Source organism: Oncorhynchus mykiss, chromosome 12, assembly GCF_057628025.1.
Source record: "Oncorhynchus mykiss isolate SJ-2025 chromosome 12, ASM5762802v1, whole genome shotgun sequence".
Classification (NCBI taxonomy): domain Eukaryota; kingdom Metazoa; phylum Chordata; class Actinopteri; order Salmoniformes; family Salmonidae; genus Oncorhynchus; species Oncorhynchus mykiss.
Window position 1 is genome coordinate 67361129 of NC_143033.1, and position 7500 is coordinate 67368628.

Below are 7500 nucleotides of genomic sequence, written 5' to 3' on the forward strand. Positions count from 1 at the left end.
AAGCAAGTTAAGAACATGGGTGGGGAGACCCCTTTGAAATTCAGGTCCAACGTCTAAAGAACTTGGCCATTGCAGCTGTTGGAATGCAAGTAAAGGGATTGGGATTTGGAAACAGACATCATTGGTGAAAAATGGTAAACTTGATGGCACAACATTTTGATCTTATTACACCAAGTAACCTCGGTCCTTTCCAAAGCTGTGAAGGTTGGAAGTTTAATGTGCAAGTCAAAAACCTATGTGCAGAGAAAGTACAAGTGGACTATTCACTGAGAATAAGATTTAAAAAAGAGCAGAGAGACCCAATGGGGTTTCAAGTCTGAGGACATACCGACCTGTCTCTCAGAATTTCCATCATAAATCTAATACAAACAGCAGTCTCTGTACTGAAGAGACTATTTGAACTGTTTGTCAATGCAGATATACTCTGAGAACCTGAATCAAAGGACAAGTCCATGCATTTAGCACACATTATCCTTATCAAGTCTCCAATGACATGTTGCAAATAAAGACTGTCTTGTCAAAGCACGTGAGCAGGGTTCAAACCTGCACGGGGAGACCCCATTGGATTTCAAGTCCAACGCCTTTACCACTCGGCCATCGCAGCTTGCTATGTTACAAACCAGTCCTTAACCAGTCGGCTATCTGATTCTGTACATATTACTTCTGTAAAGACTAGACCTTCTACTGCAGAGCCTGTTTGAACTGATTGTCAAGGAAAAAATATTCTGAGCACTTGAATCAAAGGACAAGTCCATGCATTAAGCACATTATCCATATCAAGTCTCCAATGACATGTTGCAAATAAAGAATTGTTTGTCAAAGCGCTGTGAGCAGGGTTCGAACCTGCGCGGGGAGACCCCATTGGATTTCGAGTCCAACGCCTTAACCTCTTGGCCATCACAGCTTCTCCTGTTACCGACAGACCCTTAACCAGTCCGCTATCTCGTTCTGTCCATTTTACCTCTAAAGTGACCAGATTATTGCTATTGAAGAGCCTACTTGAAACATTTGTCATGGAAGATCAATTCTGAGCACTTGAATCAAAGGACATGTCCAAGCATTATCCATATCAAGTCCCCAATGACATGTTACAATTAAAGACTGGATTGTCAAAGCGCTGCTCGCAGGGTTCAAACCTGCACTGGGCAACCCCCATGGATTTTGAGTCCAACGATTTAACCATTCAGCAATCACAGCTTTCTGAGGTACCTCACACAAGGACAAAAGTATCCAAATTCAACTGCCTAGTTGGATTTTTTTTCAAGCAAAGTTTTTTTTAAAGCAATTTTCTAAGCACTTCAATCGTTGGACGAGCACATAAAGTAAGGACAATTTAAATTCAAAGGAGATAGACCCAATTATTAAAGGTCTACTTTATCATCACCCAGTAAGCAGAGTTGAAAACTGTACAGGGAGAATACATTGGACTTCAATTACAATGCTTAAATCACTTAGCCATCACAGCAGTAGGAATCTAAGGAAATTGATGAGGAGAAAGCAGAAGTGGGCTATATGCTTCAAGCAAGTTAAGAACATGGGTGGGGAGACCCCTTTGAAATTCAGGTCCAACGTCTAAAGAACTTGGCCATTGCAGCTGTTGGAATGCAAGTAAAGGGATTGGGATTTGGAAACAGACATCATTGGTGAAAAATGGTAAACTTGATGGCACAACATTTTGATCTTATTACACCAAGTAACCTCGGTCCTTTCCAAAGCTGTGAAGGTTGGAAGTTTAATGTGCAAGTCAAAAACCTATGTGCAGAGAAAGTACAAGTGGACTATTCACTGAGAATAAGATTTAAAAAAGAGCAGAGAGACCCAATGGGGTTTCAAGTCTGAGGACATACCGACCTGTCTCTCAGAATTTCCATCATAAATCTAATACAAACAGCAGTCTCTGTACTGAAGAGACTATTTGAACTGTTTGTCAATGCAGATATACTCTGAGAACCTGAATCAAAGGACAAGTCCATGCATTTAGCACACATTATCCTTATCAAGTCTCCAATGACATGTTGCAAATAAAGACTGTCTTGTCAAAGCACGTGAGCAGGGTTCAAACCTGCACGGGGAGACCCCATTGGATTTCAAGTCCAACGCCTTTACCACTCGGCCATCGCAGCTTGCTATGTTACAAACCAGTCCTTAACCAGTCGGCTATCTGATTCTGTACATATTACTTCTGTAAAGACTAGACCTTCTACTGCAGAGCCTGTTTGAACTGATTGTCAAGGAAAAAATATTCTGAGCACTTGAATCAAAGGACAAGTCCATGCATTAAGCACATTATCCATATCAAGTCTCCAATGACATGTTGCAAATAAAGAATTGTTTGTCAAAGCGCTGTGAGCAGGGTTCGAACCTGCGCGGGGAGACCCCATTGGATTTCGAGTCCAACGCCTTAACCTCTTGGCCATCACAGCTTCTCCTGTTACCGACAGACCCTTAACCAGTCCGCTATCTCGTTCTGTCCATTTTACCTCTAAAGTGACCAGATTATTGCTATTGAAGAGCCTACTTGAAACATTTGTCATGGAAGATCAATTCTGAGCACTTGAATCAAAGGACATGTCCAAGCATTATCCATATCAAGTCCCCAATGACATGTTACAATTAAAGACTGGATTGTCAAAGCGCTGCTCGCAGGGTTCAAACCTGCACTGGGCAACCCCCATGGATTTTGAGTCCAACGATTTAACCATTCAGCAATCACAGCTTTCTGAGGTACCTCACACAAGGACAAAAGTATCCAAATTCAACTGCCTAGTTGGATTTTTTTTCAAGCAAAGTTTTTTTTAAAGCAATTTTCTAAGCACTTCAATCGTTGGACGAGCACATAAAGTAAGGACAATTTAAATTCAAAGGAGATAGACCCAATTATTAAAGGTCTACTTTATCATCACCCAGTAAGCAGAGTTGAAAACTGTACAGGGAGAATACATTGGACTTCAATTACAATGCTTAAATCACTTAGCCATCACAGCAGTAGGAATCTAAGGAAATTGATGAGGAGAAAGCAGAAGTGGGCTATATGCTTCAAGCAAGTTAAGAACATGGGTGGGGAGACCCCTTTGAAATTCAGGTCCAACGTCTAAAGAACTTGGCCATTGCAGCTGTTGGAATGCAAGTAAAGGGATTGGGATTTGGAAACAGACATCATTGGTGAAAAATGGTAAACTTGATGGCACAACATTTTGATCTTATTACACCAAGTAACCTCGGTCCTTTCCAAAGCTGTGAAGGTTGGAAGTTTAATGTGCAAGTCAAAAACCTATGTGCAGAGAAAGTACAAGTGGACTATTCACTGAGAATAAGATTTAAAAAAGAGCAGAGAGACCCAATGGGGTTTCAAGTCTGAGGACATACCGACCTGTCTCTCAGAATTTCCATCATAAATCTAATACAAACAGCAGTCTCTGTACTGAAGAGACTATTTGAACTGTTTGTCAATGCAGATATACTCTGAGAACCTGAATCAAAGGACAAGTCCATGCATTTAGCACACATTATCCTTATCAAGTCTCCAATGACATGTTGCAAATAAAGACTGTCTTGTCAAAGCACGTGAGCAGGGTTCAAACCTGCACGGGGAGACCCCATTGGATTTCAAGTCCAACGCCTTTACCACTCGGCCATCGCAGCTTGCTATGTTACAAACCAGTCCTTAACCAGTCGGCTATCTGATTCTGTACATATTACTTCTGTAAAGACTAGACCTTCTACTGCAGAGCCTGTTTGAACTGATTGTCAAGGAAAAAATATTCTGAGCACTTGAATCAAAGGACAAGTCCATGCATTAAGCACATTATCCATATCAAGTCTCCAATGACATGTTGCAAATAAAGAATTGTTTGTCAAAGCGCTGTGAGCAGGGTTCGAACCTGCGCGGGGAGACCCCATTGGATTTCGAGTCCAACGCCTTAACCTCTTGGCCATCACAGCTTCTCCTGTTACCGACAGACCCTTAACCAGTCCGCTATCTCGTTCTGTCCATTTTACCTCTAAAGTGACCAGATTATTGCTATTGAAGAGCCTACTTGAAACATTTGTCATGGAAGATCAATTCTGAGCACTTGAATCAAAGGACATGTCCAAGCATTATCCATATCAAGTCCCCAATGACATGTTACAATTAAAGACTGGATTGTCAAAGCGCTGCTCGCAGGGTTCAAACCTGCACTGGGCAACCCCCATGGATTTTGAGTCCAACGATTTAACCATTCAGCAATCACAGCTTTCTGAGGTACCTCACACAAGGACAAAAGTATCCAAATTCAACTGCCTAGTTGGATTTTTTTTCAAGCAAAGTTTTTTTTAAAGCAATTTTCTAAGCACTTCAATCGTTGGACGAGCACATAAAGTAAGGACAATTTAAATTCAAAGGAGATAGACCCAATTATTAAAGGTCTACTTTATCATCACCCAGTAAGCAGAGTTGAAAACTGTACAGGGAGAATACATTGGACTTCAATTACAATGCTTAAATCACTTAGCCATCACAGCAGTAGGAATCTAAGGAAATTGATGAGGAGAAAGCAGAAGTGGGCTATATGCTTCAAGCAAGTTAAGAACATGGGTGGGGAGACCCCTTTGAAATTCAGGTCCAACGTCTAAAGAACTTGGCCATTGCAGCTGTTGGAATGCAAGTAAAGGGATTGGGATTTGGAAACAGACATCATTGGTGAAAAATGGTAAACTTGATGGCACAACATTTTGATCTTATTACACCAAGTAACCTCGGTCCTTTCCAAAGCTGTGAAGGTTGGAAGTTTAATGTGCAAGTCAAAAACCTATGTGCAGAGAAAGTACAAGTGGACTATTCACTGAGAATAAGATTTAAAAAAGAGCAGAGAGACCCAATGGGGTTTCAAGTCTGAGGACATACCGACCTGTCTTTCAGAATTTCCATCATAAATCTAATACAAACAGCAGTCTCTGTACTGAAGAGACTATTTGAACTGTTTGTCAATGCAGATATACTCTGAGAACCTGAATCAAAGGACAAGTCCATGCATTTAGCACACATTATCCATATCAAGTCTCCAATGACATGTTGCAAATAAAGACTGGTTTGTCAAAGCGCGTGAGCAGGGTTCAAACCTGCGCGGGGAGACCCCATTGGATTTCAAGTCCAACGCCTTTACCACTCGGCCATCGCAGCTTGCTATGTTATAAACCAGTCCTTAACCAGTCGGCTATCTGATTCTGTACATATTACTTCTGTAAAGACTAGACCTTCTACTGAAGAGCCTGTTTGAACTGTTTGTCAAGGAAAAAATATTCTGAGCACTTGAATCAAAGGACAAGTCCATGCATTTAGCACACATTATCCATATCAAGTCTCCAATGACATGTTGCAAATAAAGAATTGTTTGTCAAAGCGCTGTGAGCAGGGTTCGAACCTGCGCGGGGAGACCCCATTGGATTTCGAGTCCAACGCCTTTACCACTCGGCCATCGCAGCTTGCTATGTTATAAACCAGTCCTTAACCAGTCGGCTATCTGATTCTGTACATATTACTTCTGTAAAGACTAGACCTTCTACTGAAGAGCCTGTTTGAACTGTTTGTCAAGGAAAAAATATTCTGAGCACTTGAATCAAAGGACAAGTCCATGCATTTAGCACACATTATCCATATCAAGTCTCCAATGACATGTTGCAAATAAAGAATTGTTTGTCAAAGCGCTGTGAGCAGGGTTCGAACCTGCGCGGGGAGACCCCATTGGATTTCGAGTCCAACGCCTTAACCTCTCGGCCATCGCAGCTTGCTATGTTAAAAACCAGTCCTTAACCAGTCGGCTATCTGATTCTGTACATTTTACTTCTGTAAAGACTAGACTTTCTGCTGAAGAGCCTGTTTGAACTGTTTGTCAATGCAGATATACTCTGAGAACCTGAATCAAAGGACAAGTCCATGCATTAAGCACATTATCCATATCAAGTCTCCAATGACATGTTGCAAATAAATAATTGTTTGTCAAAGCGCTGTGAGCAGGGTTCGAACCTGCGCAGGGAGACCCCATTGGATTTCGAGTCCAACGCCTTAACCTCTCGGCCATCGCAGCTTGCTATTTCAAAAACCAGTCCTTAACCAGTCGGCTATCTGATTCTGTACATTTTACTTCTGTAAAGACGAGACTTTCTGCTGAAGAGCCTATTTGAAATGTTTGTCAATGCAGATATACTCTGAGAACCTGAATCAAAGGACAAGTCCATGCATTTAGCACACATTATCCTTATCAAGTCTCCAATGACATGTTGCAAATAAAGACTGGCTTGTCAAAGCGCGTGAGCAGGGTTCAAACCTGCGTGGGGAGACCCCATTGGATTTCAAGTCCAACACCTTTACCACTCGGCCATCGCAGCTTGCTATGTTAGAAACCAGTCCTTAACCAGTCGGCTATCTGATTCTGTACATATTACTTCTGTAAAGACTAGACCTTCTACTGCAGAGCCTGTTTGAACTGATTGTCAAGGAAAAAATATTCTGAGCACTTGAATCAAAGGACAAGTCCATGCATTAAACACATTATCCATATCAAGTCTCCAATGACATGTTGCAAATAAAGAATTGTTTGTCAAAGCGCTGTGAGCAGGGTTCGAACCTGCGCGGGGAGACCCCATTGGATTTCGAGTCCAACGCCTTAACCTCTCGGCCATCGCAGCTTGCTATGTTAAAAACCAGTCCTTAACCAGTCGGCTATCTGATTCTGTACATTTTACTTCTGTAAAGACGAGACTTTCTGCTGAAGAGCCTGTTTGTCAATGCAGATATACTCTGAGCACCTGAATCAAAGGACAAGTCCATGCATTTAGCACACATTATCCATATCAAGTCTCCAATGACATGTTGCAAATAAAGACTGGTTTGTCGAAGCGCTGTGAGCAGGGTTCGAACCTGCGCTGGGAGCCCCCATTGGATTTCAACCACTCGGCCATCACAGCTTGCTACATTAAAAACTTGTCAATGCAGATATACTCTGAGAACCTGAATCAAAGGACAAGTCCATGCATTTAGCACACATTATCCATATCAAGTCTCCAATGACATGTTGCAAATAAAGAATTGTTTGTCAAAGCGCTGTGAGCAGGGTTCAAACCTGCACGGGGAGACCCCATTGGATTTCAAGTCCAACGCCTTTACCACTCGGCCATCGCAGCTTGCTATGTTACAAACCAGTCCTTAACCAGTCGGCTATCTGATTCTGTACATATTACTTCTGTAAAGACTAGACCTTCTACTGCAGAGCCTGTTTGAACTGATTGTCAAGGAAAAAATATTCTGAGCACTTGAATCAAAGGACAAGTCCATGCATTAAGCACATTATCCATATCAAGTCTCCAATGACATGTTGCAAACAAAGAATTGTTTGTCAAAGCGCTGTGAGCAGGGTTCGAACCTGCGCGGGGAGACCCCATTGGATTTCGAGTCCAACGCCTTAACCTCTCGGACTTCACAGCTTCTCCTGTTACCGACAGACCCTTAACCAGTCCGCTATC

The 7500-nt window shown here is 42.0% G+C and overlaps 14 non-coding genes across 14 annotated transcripts; all 14 read right to left on the reverse strand.

Moving 5' to 3' along the window:
- Positions 1-521: 521 nt before the first annotated feature.
- Positions 522-604, reverse strand: trnas-uga (transfer RNA serine (anticodon UGA)). The gene has a single exon. It is a non-coding gene; the product is annotated as a tRNA-Ser (tRNA).
- Positions 605-822: 218 nt separating this feature from the next.
- trnas-cga (transfer RNA serine (anticodon CGA)) lies at positions 823-904 on the reverse strand. Its single transcript has one exon. It is a non-coding gene; the product is annotated as a tRNA-Ser (tRNA).
- A 1136-nt stretch (positions 905-2040) lies between these two features.
- Positions 2041-2123, reverse strand: trnas-uga (transfer RNA serine (anticodon UGA)). Its single transcript has one exon. It is a non-coding gene; the product is annotated as a tRNA-Ser (tRNA).
- Positions 2124-2341: 218 nt separating this feature from the next.
- On the reverse strand, positions 2342-2423 carry trnas-cga (transfer RNA serine (anticodon CGA)). The gene has a single exon. It is a non-coding gene; the product is annotated as a tRNA-Ser (tRNA).
- A 1136-nt stretch (positions 2424-3559) lies between these two features.
- Positions 3560-3642, reverse strand: trnas-uga (transfer RNA serine (anticodon UGA)). Its single transcript has one exon. It is a non-coding gene; the product is annotated as a tRNA-Ser (tRNA).
- A 218-nt stretch (positions 3643-3860) lies between these two features.
- Positions 3861-3942, reverse strand: trnas-cga (transfer RNA serine (anticodon CGA)). The gene has a single exon. It is a non-coding gene; the product is annotated as a tRNA-Ser (tRNA).
- A 1136-nt stretch (positions 3943-5078) lies between these two features.
- trnas-uga (transfer RNA serine (anticodon UGA)) lies at positions 5079-5161 on the reverse strand. Its single transcript has one exon. It is a non-coding gene; the product is annotated as a tRNA-Ser (tRNA).
- A 220-nt stretch (positions 5162-5381) lies between these two features.
- Positions 5382-5463, reverse strand: trnas-cga (transfer RNA serine (anticodon CGA)). The gene has a single exon. It is a non-coding gene; the product is annotated as a tRNA-Ser (tRNA).
- Positions 5464-5683: 220 nt separating this feature from the next.
- On the reverse strand, positions 5684-5765 carry trnas-cga (transfer RNA serine (anticodon CGA)). Its single transcript has one exon. It is a non-coding gene; the product is annotated as a tRNA-Ser (tRNA).
- Positions 5766-5983: 218 nt separating this feature from the next.
- trnas-cga (transfer RNA serine (anticodon CGA)) lies at positions 5984-6065 on the reverse strand. Its single transcript has one exon. It is a non-coding gene; the product is annotated as a tRNA-Ser (tRNA).
- Positions 6066-6283: 218 nt separating this feature from the next.
- Positions 6284-6366, reverse strand: trnas-cga (transfer RNA serine (anticodon CGA)). Its single transcript has one exon. It is a non-coding gene; the product is annotated as a tRNA-Ser (tRNA).
- Positions 6367-6584: 218 nt separating this feature from the next.
- Positions 6585-6666, reverse strand: trnas-uga (transfer RNA serine (anticodon UGA)). Its single transcript has one exon. It is a non-coding gene; the product is annotated as a tRNA-Ser (tRNA).
- Positions 6667-7079: 413 nt separating this feature from the next.
- On the reverse strand, positions 7080-7161 carry trnas-uga (transfer RNA serine (anticodon UGA)). Its single transcript has one exon. It is a non-coding gene; the product is annotated as a tRNA-Ser (tRNA).
- Positions 7162-7379: 218 nt separating this feature from the next.
- On the reverse strand, positions 7380-7461 carry trnas-cga (transfer RNA serine (anticodon CGA)). Its single transcript has one exon. It is a non-coding gene; the product is annotated as a tRNA-Ser (tRNA).
- Positions 7462-7500: the final 39 nt, after the last annotated feature.